General features: G+C 45.7%; 1 protein-coding gene across 1 annotated transcript in view; it reads right to left on the bottom strand.

Annotated features, from left to right (window-relative positions):
- LOC134840114 (prefoldin subunit 2-like) overlaps positions 1-13,963 on the bottom strand; it is a 463,905-nt gene that overhangs the window by 45,226 nt on the left and 404,716 nt on the right. The gene's annotated exons all lie outside the window — the stretch shown is intronic.

Raw genomic sequence — 13,963 nt, 5'->3', positions numbered from 1 at the left:
CAATTGAACTATTCTAGTAGGACGAAAAGGAAAGGGTTTTAACTATAGTGGCAAGGGGGGTTTTAAGGTTAAGAACATGGCCTGTTAGTCTAAAAATTGGGTGCTATTTTCAGATTGATTTGGTAAAGTCAAATTGACTACCCAACTACATTCAATGAAAAGAAAGGAAGCCCTTGAACGAACACGCAAGTTGAACAACGCTTCAAGAAGTTAATACTCAAGTTGCTAAGGTAATACTCAAGTTGCTAAGGTAATACTCAAGTTGCTAAGGTAGTTCACAAGTTGCTAATACTCAAGATCATCTAGAAGTTACAGAAATGGCAGATCGATTCTGGAAATCCATGCCATCGGCTCTGAAAAGGCCCACACTTGATGAGTTGTACAGACGCCTGAGGGACCTGGATTACACTCAAGTGAATGAGAGAATGGCGGTGATGCTGAACGCCATCCTCCAATTGGAAGAACAGGGCGAATGCCGGGAGTCCGCAACAGAAGCGGTTCTAATGGTCGGCTACACCACTGATGGAATATCCAACCAAGCGCAAACCAGATGGCTGTCCTGGATTGTGGATGGGGGAATAAGGGGATTTGACTTGGCAAGGAACCCTGGCTTGAGCAATAAAACCGAGTATGGCGCCGGGGAATTCCCATTACCGATGAGACCATCAGCCAGATCTACAGGCCAGAGCACGAGTAAGATGCCATCAATGTCGCGAGCGCAACAAACGGGGGAAGCGTATCCGGATCTCAGTACTATGATGAGAGAGCTTGAGAGGACTCAGCGGGAGAGGAAAAAGGCGAACCTCGACCGGGATCAAGCGAAGCTTGAGAGAGATCAGGCAAAACTGGAGAGGGATCAAGCGGTCGTCGAAAAGGACCAAGCGCGGAGGGAACTGGATATGCTGAAAGCTGAGCATCTACAAGAACAAAGAGTGCGAGAGAATGCCGCGAATTATGAGCAGCTGAAGTCGGAGCTTGAGAGAATCCAGCAACGACAACGCGAGCTCGATATGCAGAAAGGGGCTAGGCCCAAGGAGCGAGTGGTTACCGGCTCGAGGCCAGAGTCGCGTATGGAGGTGGACGAATCTCCCAGATCGAAGGGACGATTTAACCTTGACCGCGCGGCTCAAGAGCTTATGAATGAGGGGTTGGAGGTGTGGATACCAAATGAATCAACGTCCTCCCTGCGTGGCCTAGAGACACAAACAATACGTCCATTGATGGACGTCGCGCTGCCTGGGTATACCCCAAGTTCAACCCCGAGTAGTAGTCAGGTGAGCGGTAGCTCGTCACGATTGAAAGAATTGAACGAGAGGCTACAGCTAAGGAGTCGTGAGAGTCCAGCAAGAGTGGAGCTACCCCGACCTGGAGGGAGCAACCTATCAGGAGTGTGGTGATCTCAAGTTACAAGAAGAACACAGAAGGCAGATACCACAGGCACAATCGTATGGATTGGAGCACGGCACAGAGAGTCAGGAGGGATTGCTTCCATGACGCGGCTTGGGTGGAATACCTCACGCAGCCACGTGTGCCAGAGGGAGCGATCCACCTGATCATAGGGGACAGCTTGTTGCGGGTGCTAACCCGGATTCAATCACATTGGCAAACGGGGATCTTGAGTTTCGCTGGAGCTGCGACGCCACAGATGTTGGCAACACTTGAGATGCTAGGCATGGCAAGAGTATACACGGTAACTTTGATGGTCGGGACGAATGACGTGTCTAGGGGGGAGGCCAGGAAGGTGACGAGGCTACATGACAAGATGAGCTGCATCCTTGAGGAATTGTGGATTCAAATGGATCCTGCCATTCTGACGGTGTGCACCATTCCTTATAACATGAAGGCGGACCAACATGCGATGGAGATGAATACGAAGATGCGAAACCTGAATGAAATAATCAGGCAGATACACCAAAGGAGCGTCCTCCCCGTTGGACTACTGGACGTAGCCGAGCAGATGGAGCGATCTGTTTTCCCCGACGATGCATCCTCAGACGGGATTCACTTTGACAGGCCCAGGGGAGTAGAATGGTTAAATGATGTCTTCCAAAGACACATAAGCGCGTTGGAGGCAGAGTTGCTAGAGACGGCCCAAGTCACGTTCGGGCCACCCCCAAATCCACCTTTCTTCAACCCGAGAGCCTTATCCAGTCGCCTGGGAGCGATGGCCGATTCTAGAGACAGCTCGAGGAGCAGCCGGACCAGGCTGACAGGCGCAGCACCCATGGAGGCCGAGGAGGCAATGTCATCAACTCCTCAGGGTTCGGTAATATCCTCGGTGGTGGTGGTGGAGAACAAAAAACTGGAGAGGCCAGCGGAGACCAGTAGGTTGAGATATGAGGAGAAGGTGAAAGAGCTCGACTTGGAAGATCTGGAGTGCAGGCAAGAGTTAGCGGAAGCTTTGGGTCTTGAGCGGGTGTCACATGAAGACTTGGGTAGACACCAGTGCGTGGACTGGTTGAAGGCTCACAAGACGCATTTCTCAAGAGCGAAAATAATGGAGACGGCGGATTTGACTGGGATTCCCACGAAATCGGTCATGGGACCCATCAATTATAGGCCTCTCAAGTTGCTGGGGAGTCCGGGACTCGTGGTGGAGCCTCCCAAGCATCGAACAAGCATTGCCAGAATTAGGTTGGCAACTCCAGCACAGTTGAGGGTGGTGGACAAACTGTTGGACCCAAGGGAGATGGAACTGCCGGACGCCGCTTATGAGGGTACGAGATTGGCAGACGACCCTAGATACGCAAAACCCTGCGGGAACACCCAGTTGGCCAAGACCTTGGCAGTGTATGACAGGGCAGATCCAGCCGCTGCGAGGGTGGTCATCATAGCGGGATCGGACTTTGAGGGAACGTCTCCCAAGTTGTTTTGGCCGGAAACTTTGATATACTCACTACCGGGATTGGAGCTAAACCAGATGTTAACCTTGGCCGTAGCAATAAAATCGGAGATGCCTTGTGAGCCCGAGCTACTACTGTTTGCCGGAATGAATGATCACTTGCATGCAACAGGGTTTCTTGAGCAGCTCAAGGGTGATGAACCAGCGCCGAAGAGAATCTGGGAAGCTATCCAGACGTTGTTTGCAGCGATGAACGAGGTACAAGGGAACGTTGCCTCACGATTTGGCTCCAAGACAAAAGTAGTGCTCACAACGTCCCCCGGGTAACGCGAGCATGCCTCCCGCTCTGCAATTTGTATACGCCGTCTTGATCTTGATAGTGGAAGGGAATGGGTGGCGTATCCTGATGGCAGCTCTCAATCGGGAGTTGGAACCGAAAAACTTGAGACTTCGCCAGTCAGAACTGGCGGCGGCGTGGGCGGATGTGTCCCACGCGTTGAGGGGCTTCTACGAGTTGGCGGACATCCTCATTGTATTGCACGAGGTCCTCTTGCTGGAGGTATCAAACTTCGCCAGGCAACTCAAGCTCAGTCCGGCTATAAGAGATGATCATCCAGTAGTGACTCACCTGACGGCCAGCCTGTGGTTTCGAAGCATGGAGTTAACTATCACGAGCTCCACCAGTAAGTCTAGAGGAACGAGCAATGAAAGGAAGAATGTGGCCGCAACAGAGAAGCAACTGGAGTCGATGGTGTATCGACTGACACAAGAGAGAGGCAGATGGCCCTTCCTGACACCAAGATTGGAGAACGCTACGGAGAAGACGAGAGAGAATGCTCCACCTCTTGTGAAGCAAATCTGGGATTTTCTTGAGGAGCAGCTGGAAGTGGCCGAGAAAAGGGAAATGACGGTGGCCAGGTTCATCACAGCGGCCAACGAGGTCACGATTGGAGGATTCTGGAGGGAGCACGGAAGGGGTGAGCTGAAGACGAGGAGGGATCACGAGATTCTTGAGTTCTTGAGTCCTTGTTGGGGGAAGGAGTTCATGGCTGGAGTGTTCAGTGCAAAAGAGACTATCTTTGGAGCCTTTATACAGGAAATTCTGAACATGCCCATCAGTCTGTTGTTGGCACTGTACCTGGTTTACCCGAGGTACCTATTCAATATGGGCCCAGCGTACATGTTCAGTCGGGGTGTGGAAACACTCCGGATTGATGGATATTTGACATTGGTGCTTCTAACCCATGGGGAACTGGTGTCATTTCATCGGCTAATGAAATATGGGGAGCCCCTGACAATGGGAAGAACCCACTCGAGCATTGACACCTATTCGTACAAGTGTGCTGCCGGGCTGAAGACGCTGCTAGTGCAGTACTTCCTGATGCAGAACCGACACCTGACTGGTGAAGAAAAGAGCCCAAAGACGCGAGACGAATGGAAGAAAGTGAATGGGGGCATGCCTCTGTTGACAGACTTGTGCCTGGTCATGAGATCGGACCCCATGGGGATAATCCGGGGGCTAGAGGAGGTCGTAACCTGCATTTATGGACCGGCCGCGACGTATGCGTTTCCAGATCCTCTGGTGACAGCTTATCGCTACTCAGTGACCCACTTGAGCCTCATAAGTATACTGGATGGGACGACACTCAATTGGTGTCAACAAGAGGTGCTGAGGGCACAAATGAGCAACACGGTGCTCTTCGGAAAAGTGAAGGATCCGGAGTTGATGATATACAGTTTCCGAGGACAACGGCAGTGTAGGATGGGAGGTAAACGCGAAGGCCCTATCGAAACCTACCCCAAGTTCTGGAACCTAAATCCCCTGACGGCGAGTGGACAAGAGGTCTTGAGTTTTGCCGCATGGAAGAAAAGTTTCGAGTTGGTGAAAAGGGAGCTAGAGGCAATATTGGAGAAGGAGGTACTACCAACGAGCATTCCAGAGTTCCCAACAGTGAGGAGAATGACCCTGGCGATGAACGGTTCCCTGGTGGTCCCGTCCCTGTTCGCGAGAGCAGCGACCGAAGAACAACAGAGGGAGTTCATCGATGACTGGGATCCCCTGTTCATCGGCTACACTGCAGCAATTTATTTTCACACTAGCGATACAAAAATAAATTCATGGACGACTCAAGCCAAGAAAATGAGAGGCTCGATGCCCCCGAAATTCGAGGTGCGAGAAGCCTTGAGAACACTTGAGCGGGCAGGTCTGGAGAACATGCTGCCGGTGTGGGATGATGGCAGGATGATCGTGGAGGAAGGACACATTGCGCTGAAAGGAGATGAGATGATGTTTGCCACGAGAAGATACAGGGCACCTTATGGACTGGAGCAAGTGGAGATGAGACAGGAGGGGAAGGAGCTGGATGCAGCAGGCCCATTGTATGTGGCTCTGACAGAGTACAAGAAAACGGGTCCGACGACACCGTCACCCCTATCGGTGGGTACCCCTGGGATAAAAGGAGCGGCCCTGTAGAAGATCGATTCAGGAGGATTCTTGCGAGAAGAGGAGTAGAATCAGCAGAGCAAAGCATGGACGAGACTCTCAGCGAGGCGGGAGAGGATATGGAAGTGGGAAACACACCGGAGCCAAAACCATCAGAGGAAGAATTCACCACGCAAGAACTATTAAAGGATCTGAGCGGAGAAAATTGGGCAGACACTGCCACGCCACCGCTGACCTCATCTCCCCGCAAGAATCTGGAGTTACCATTGACGAGCGAGACTCCTAATATGGGAATGATTTTCTTGAGCGCAGAAGGAAGGGAGAAGAACACCTTCGAGGGAAACAGGGATGCGTTCCTGGGCACTCTGGATGAAGACGCTTGGCGAGAATTCTTGAGCGATTTCAATCGAGAAGTGAATGACGAGATCACGTTGGATGACTTCAAGGAAGAGCTGTGGGACACGGTGGTGAAGTTCGGAGAGCCTGTCCTGATGGGGACAGGTCTGGAGGAAAAAGCTAGAGGGGAACTGCTGAGCAAGATGGTCGAGTTGAGAAAGGCATCACGGAAGACCAAAGAGGACGAATGTAAAGACAACTCTTTTCTGAAACAAAAAACTGACAATAAAATAATTGAAGGTGTAAGGGGGGATAAGGTCGAAACTAGTAATATAATTAAAAATACTAATATCCTTAAGGCTCGAGCAGGGGGAGGCAAGAGTTGGAAGGGTTGGATGGAGACAAAGAAGTCGAATCAGTGATGATAAAGGCAACGCCCCCAAGTAAAGACGTGAGGTCTCGCAAGAGGAAGAGAGAGGTGGAGGGATTGGGTAGTCCTTCAGCGGATGCGGTTTCGGAGAAAAACTTGAGAGAGACGGCCCCCATGGTTCTGGCACGATGGAAGACAGCAGCCTACAAGAGTAGCTACGAACCAAGGAAACTGCTCGACGTAGAAAGAGAGATGGAGGTTCCCACCAGCTCAACAACGGAAGAAGACTTCAAGCCCCAGAAGACAAAAATGAAACGAGGTTCGACGAGCGGGCAGACATGGGAAGTAGACGTCGGCAACAAATGGGTCTCAAATGAACATCAGGCCACTGGGAAGCAAGTGACTAGCGATCCTCTTGAGAAGAACAAAACGAGGAACACCTCCCGACCGTGGTGGGTGGCCCTGGAAACATTGAAAGAATTGGAAGATTGCCTAAAGAAGCTCGACAGTGGAGTGTCACGCAAAAGACGCAACTGGGCTACCCAGCAGAGGGCTGATATCAACAAATTGAAATTGGTGAGCCAACTGAAGAGAACTTGGCAGAATTTGTTGAGGGATCATTTTGAGGAAGCGATGAGAATATCCTCATCGGCATCGCCGTTGATGGCGAATCCCTTCATTAGAACTGCAGGACAACTGATGTTCGCGTGGAGCCTGGTTGGAATAGAGTTAGAGACGCTGACGTCGTATGATAAGTTGAAATTGGGAGGCAAGAATCTAGAGTTTTATCAAGTGGTGATGCAACATGTTGCTAGGGATGACTCAGGCTTGACTCTGGCAAGGAGGAAAGATGCTACCTGTTTCTTGAGGTGGATAATGTCGATGATGACTGATAGTACCATCCTGGCATGTCACCAAAGAGCAATCGGAAGCAAAACGGTGGAAAGGAGAGTCTCAGCAGTCATCTTGAACGTATACCAGAGTACTGGGATAGAAAAGGAGGATGGTTCCAGGCAGTCTCTAGAGAGCCACAGGAAGTTAGATGAGGTACGGAGATTCTACAACAAGAAGTTCGAGGAGAAACACGACGTACACCGTAACTTGGCCTCGTCAGGAGAGTACTTGAAACCCAACAAAAAGGGAGAGTACCAGTATGTGTCTGGAGTGATGGGGATGGCATACAACCCTTTCCTGGACTCGGAAGCCGGAGGCGCTCACAGCAACTACGAGGTGGCGGAGCTGCTGAAGTTCTGGACCGAGAAGATAGTGGAGATAGACACTGTAGAGAGAGAGACCTAGCTTAGGTTTGATTCTCGAGAAGGCACCAGAAGTAATAAGTGTGCCCCGCTCAAGTAAAAGAGTCGTACTGAAGATGGGTAACGGGAATGGCATGTTGGTCACGAATCTGGGAGTGGTGTGGAAACTACTGAGGCCCTGCTGGTGTCCACATCCCCATGCGAGCCTGATTGAGGAAGTCACGGAGCGAGTGAGACTAGCACCAGCGGAGGATGAAGATCTGGCAACATTGAGTATAGTGCATAGACTGATCCTGCCACAGGTGAAGGAGTCAAGTGAAGTGACGAGTAGACTAGGGTCGGCGAAAAAAATGGAGCCGGGCAGTTGTCTTGATTCGACGTGTGGAAATGGCGAGCACACCTGCGATGGACGGTCATGCGTCAGGATACAGTCCTTCCAGAAAGGAGACCTAGTCACCTGGTTTGAAGACATTACCGAAAGGGAGAAGAGTGAAGTACAGATAGTGGCTGAGTGTTACGTGAGTACCACTGTGAACCTAGCAACAGCTCTGGGATTCTTCTCAAGAATGTGCAGTCTCCAGTCACTGGAGAGGCTAGAGACAGAACACCACTTGGTGACCGCGTTGAGCGTGGAGTCATGGCCCGGGGTGTTGCAAGTGACCCAGAAACACATCAAGAGCTGGAAGGTTGGACTTGAAGCGAAAATGGAATTTCCCATGAGCGAAGCCTATGGTCTGCCTCTGAATGCGAAGTCCTTAGTGGGGTCAGTGATGGCCAACCTATGTGGCAGCCACTATCCATTTTAAATGGCGATGGTGGAAGTATCCAGCCAAAGGGTATTGATAGACAAAGCCTTCTCAGTGCCCAAATGCGTAAGACTGACTCGGATGTCGCATCACTCACACAAGCTGTTGAGGAAGATCCGAGGGACAGTGCCGAAAGAACAAAGGGACGACTTGAGTGAAATCTGGGGGGAAGAACTTCTGGGTTTGGAGGGTGAAAACACTAGTGACCACGAGAGACAGAACGTGATCGGGAAACCCATGGTTGGTGCTCCAAACCTGGAAGAGATTGACATGATACACGAGAAAATGATGGAACTTGAGCCTCTCCTAGAAGCCTCGGGAGAACGCAATCTTAGGAGCATCGACCTCACACATGGGGATTGTCCATGCCACTGTCTGGCGCAAACAGTGTGGTACCCGGAGCACGCCAATCTCTACCTGATCTGGAATGTGGAGGAAATCAGGTCGTTGGGACTGCTCAATCATCAGCAAAAGGTGACCATCTTGGTGGTGAGCACGATGCTGGCCCTACGATGGATTGAAGAAAATGTAGCAAAGTATCGAGAATCGAAGACGCCAACGGCAGAGTCGATTTACGCGATAGATTACAGCAGGAGACTTGAGTTGTTTGAGACTGCATGCAAGGTGTTCGCCATACCAATGGAAGTCAGACACGTATGGAGCCGCTTAAGGTTCTTTCCCTGGTTTCGCGCGTTGTTAACGTCCTGGTTATACATGGTAACGAAGGATCACATGAGGAAACATCAAAAGGAATATCGACAGTTCCAGGCGGAGATAGGACCGGAGGCCTTCAAGAGACCTCTGCTGACCCATCGAAATGCGATCACGACGGGGTGGAAAAGAGTTGGTAGAGTATCCAGAAACAGCACCAGAGCGAGGGAGTCGATACTAGAGGAAGACCTGGCGAAGAATGTAAGCCTGAGTCTTCACAATTCCTTCTGTTTGAACCGAGAGTCAAAGGTGAAGAGTTTACCCATTCAAGCGAAGAGATTGCAGGAGCAGAGGGAGTGGATGCGATCCTATGAACAGCTGAAGGCTTGGGAGGAGATTGTGATCAGCTCCGATGATGAAGAGGCACTAGTGAAACAGATCTGGGTCTGGTGCCTCGAAGGCGAAGAACACGAAGTGAGCCGGTGGCACAAAAGGGAATTCTAGAGTCTTGAGTCTTGAGAGGGAGGGGGCTTGAGGGTGAACTCGGATGAAATCTGGGTTCACCAAAAAGAAATTTTAACAAATGAGATATTGTTATTAATATGTTATATCTATTATATAAATCAAAATGCTGCATGACAATTTCCTGATTGACTAGGACAAAAGAAATTTTAAATTACTAGCTTGAAAAGCAAAAATTCACAGGTGCAGGTGTGTGCAGATTTTGATTGCTGTTTAGCGATAGTGTGAAAAATTTACATGGTTGTGAATTTTGGGGTGTAGATAAACTTAAGTCTGCTGCAAACTTCTGTAAATGACCACTGGCACTGTAGGCACTGTATCTTGAGTGACACTCGGGTTTCTGGGGACTCACTGACAGAGGCAGCACGCGATGAGGACATCGATCTTGAGTCCGGGGAGTATGTGCCAGTCGGTCATTTCGGGAAGTTTGACCTTGAGGGACACGAATATACGTGATTTCGGAGTGAAGTTTTATTTTTCAAAAATTCGAATGGAGCCTGTCATGTTCAATTTTCTCGCGACAACTGAAAACATAAAATGAAAAATCAGAATGATCGAATTAACAATTGCGGGAAAGTGGTCAAATATATACAGTGGGAAATCGCTATTCGCAATTTCCATCGTAGAGAACGAGAGTAGAGCTGTCCTATCTGACATAGGAGACAAAAAGAACACGAGAGCGGAGTTAAAATCAACTGGACCAGTGTGAACCTTCAACGGAAAGGCGGACAAGTGAAGTGTCCCAATGGTCCAGAGCCAAAACTATATTCTTGAGTAAAAACTTACTTCCCTTGATTGGAACTCATCAATAGAAAACTTCTTGAGTTATATTTGATTATATTCATGCCAGAGTCGTTAATTAGTTCAATTACTCTGTGTCTCGAGCGTGCTGCTATGTGAGTACTAAATTTAGTTTTCTCGAGTGTGTTTTATGATTGTTATGTTGAGATAAGGCGAGTTTCAGGTTGATCCATCTGAAATGGATCAAAGTTCCACTGTCTAATAAAAAATAACTTAACGGATTGTTCCGATCCTGTTTTTAACGGCGTTCGTGTATTTTGGGTATCTCGAGACCTAAGTATGGAAACGTTCTTCTTTTCGAGAGTCGGGGGATATTTTGGTAGTGGCCTTTAAGCTGTAACGGGTTCTAGTCTCATGTCGCAAGCGAACCGAATTGGCTCCGACCGTTTTTGAGGTAGAAAAACAGAGATAGTGTCCCTGACTCTTGAGCCAATGGTTATAGGGCCTATTTTTCTTAAGCCTCATATGTGACCGAAGTAGGCGACTGTTACAAGGTAGGAAAGAAGACCAGCAAAAAATAAGATATTTCGAACCTGGGCAGGGTCGGATGTTTTTAATGAACTTTTTCGTATGTTAGCTAAAATGAGGCATGTAACTTGGTAAATTTCTTTTTTTTTTCAAATTGACTGGTACTGCTAATGCGTCATAATTGGCTTGCATCACTTAGCAATTATGTAGACTCATAGTTGGTGTGCGTCACTTGATAAATTTTGTAGACTCAAAGTTTTACTCATTCAGTTTTTCCCAGTAGCGTTGTCGGTCATACTTTTGCTTGTGTATGCGAAGTGCAGCTTCGCGTCTGTCTCAAAAAATTTTATTTTTGGAAATTTGTATACCTCGAAAAGCTTTTCAGATATAAGGCAAAGAACGACTAAGGTTTTTGAAATTACCCATTTCATTCCGCATTAGAATAAAAACTCAAAATATGTCCAATACGTACCTCCAGCTGTAGCTGGGCCCCTAGCTATATTTTAACGAAAGTTTTAGTTCACCTAGTTTGTTTCGTTTCAGAATTTCTCATTTTTTGGCTTATTTTGTTTGTCCTGTATCGCAAGTGGTACGAAGCTCTGCTTCGTCTCCGTATTGAATGGTTATTACCCATTGCTGCATCGCACCAGATTTTTTTCACACTCTCTTCAAAAGGCGCTAACTTTGAAAGCATGAAATGGGCGCATAGTCAAATCACCAGTGTTTGAAGCTGCATTGTTCACCGCGAGTGCCTGAGAACGAAGATGTCATTGAAATTTTTGAGAACGAAAATATCATTGAGTTTGAAAGTTTAAGCCAAAGATTTTTGTTTGCAGAAAAAGTGCTAAATCTATTATATATTTAAATGCGGGCTGCACTATCTCGCCATATTTAAGCTTTTTCAACGTATTATTTTTGCATGTTTTACAAAAGAATTTTTTCACGTTCAAGCTATATCGTATATTGCAATGGTTAAGATTTTTCAATTTTCTAGTTTGAATTCAGTGTTATTTCACCAAGTTTGAAATTAGCAACCCAATATTTGGATGCTGGCTGGGCTGCACCAAGTGTGGCGATTATGGCCTCCATGTATGAGTTACCAAATATTTTTAGCTTACGAGATACGGCAATTTTCGAGATTTTTCAAAAGTTTCTAGAAAACGTAATTTTAAAATGTTTCACAAAGTTTGAAATTCTCAACCTTGTAGTTGGGTGCTACCAGGTTTTCTCACTGCTTGCGAATCTTACCTCTAAATCTAATCTCTGTTTTCGAATCCTTGTAGTTTTCGAGATATGACGTTTTTTATGATTTTTTCAAAAAAACAGATTTAAAAAAATCTAAATATTTAAAGATCTCAATCCTGTAGTTGGAAACTCTGAGGTTACTCTCAGTGGTAGCGAATAATCTTGCCTCTGAATATGACTGCTCAAGTCTTTGTACTTTTCGAGATATGACGTTTTCTGTGATTTTTTCCAAATTTTTCAGAAAACCTAAATTTAATTTTTTTCCTTCAAATTGTGAAACTTTTGTTATAGGGCTGTCAGAGTACTCTCAGGGTCTCTGGAGTTGCGTATCTTTCCTTCAGATATGACTACTCAAATCCTTTTAGTTTTCGAGATATGACGTGATTTATGATTTCTTTTTAATTTTTCAGAAAACTAGCACGTTAGAGAACTGAGCACGTTAGAGAACTGAGCCTCATATATTTTGCTTTCTCGAAAACTCAAGCCTTCACTTCAGTACACAATATTTTGTTTTGTGCCCGAATAATTAAGCCTGGACCACCTTTTAAAAACTGAATTGACACCAATAAGAACCACAATCAAATCTAATCCAGTTTAAAACTCCATTAGTTGCTTTTACAAAATTACCTCTTGATGTAATTATTGGTTTGGTTATTACGCGATGTGTAAGATTCCAATTGAATATTTATATGCTTTTGTACATGTTGATTAATTTAAGTTTTTTATGTAATTGGAAAAAAAAAAGAACAGTTGTCTTCTAAAATGAATAAAATTTTGATGAATAAAAAAACATTGTTACTTGTAAAATTTTTCAGAAAACTTGGATTTTAAAAAATTCAAAAAGATTTGAAATTCTCAAACTTGTAGTTGGGTACTGTAAGGATACTCTCAGAAGTTTCATGTTGCAAGTTTTGCGTTCCAATGCGACTGCTCTAATGCTTTCAATTTCTGAGATGTGACGTTGGTATTTTTTTTAATTGTTCAAAGAACTTAGATTTAAAAATTTTCTTGTGTTACCATCTCTGTAGTGAGGCTCTATCAGCTTTTCTCTTCAATTTGAACTGCTTGAATCGTCGTAGTTTTCGAGATATGACGTTTAAATGATTTTGTTCAAAAATAAATTCAGAAAACTTAAATTTAATTTTTCAAAGTTTGTGGAATTCCTAGCCCTGAAGCTGGGGGCTGTCAGAGTAGTCTCAGGGGTTGCGAATCTTGCCTCCAAAAATGAGTGCTAAATTTTTTTTGTAGTTTTCGAGATATGGCTTTTTTCTTGGTTTTTTCAAAAATATAATCAGAAAACTTCAATTCAGTTTGTTTTGCATAAAAAACAAGGTAATTTTTATGCAAAATAAAACTTTGATAAAAAAAATCATTAAATTTATGGTAAGAGGTAAACTTTGTATCCATTAGATATTAGAAAACATCAAAGTTTGACGCGTTTCGGTTTTATTATCATCATCAGAACTGAAAATCAAAAAAGGAACTGATTATAAATACAGACACTATACAATGACAGAAACAAGTTACTACCTGATATATATCAGAACATAGAAACAAGAAAATCCCGCGCCTGCCTCTGCTCACAGTTTCAGGGTCAAGTGTCGCTGCGCATACTCTTTAGTATTTAGCTGCGGGTCCAGTTGTGCGATATAGATAGCTTCCAAAGATAAAAGTTTGTCGGAAAACCTCGTCTTATCAACGATCTTGCTCTTCACATCTTTCATATGCCCGACACAATTCAGAAAATGCTCTCCTAGTGGAGATGTTCGCTTGAGATGCTCTGAGAGCCGAATGGCAAAATGTCGATCGTGTTTAGTGTCTGTTTTGTTTAGTGTCTGTATTTATAATCAGTTCCCTTTTTGATTTTCAGTTCTGATGATGATAATAAAATCGAAACGCGTCAAACTTTGATGTTTTCTAGAATTTATGGTTTTCCAAAATTTGAATTAAAAAAAATTTGACTAACTTTACAAAATTTGAAATTGCCAACCCTGTAATTGGGTGCTGTCAGAGTACATTCAAAGGATGCAAATATTATTTCCAATATATACCGTTTTTTATGACTGTCATAAATTCGAAGCACCGGAGGTGCGTTACACGCTAGGTTTTACTGATGTGATCAGGATTCAAACTTTCGCATTAAGTTCGTTAGCATTAAGATTTTACATTAATTTAGTTTTTTGCCTGAAAGGAGAGTTGAACTTTTAGCTAACCTTTAGGGAA

Source organism: Symsagittifera roscoffensis, chromosome 2 (genome assembly GCF_963678635.1).
Source record: "Symsagittifera roscoffensis chromosome 2, txSymRosc1.1, whole genome shotgun sequence".
In the NCBI taxonomy this organism is placed as follows: Eukaryota; Metazoa; Xenacoelomorpha; order Acoela; family Convolutidae; genus Symsagittifera; species Symsagittifera roscoffensis.
The sequence above is the reverse complement of the archived record's forward strand: the minus strand, read 5'-3'. Positions and strand labels throughout refer to the sequence as shown.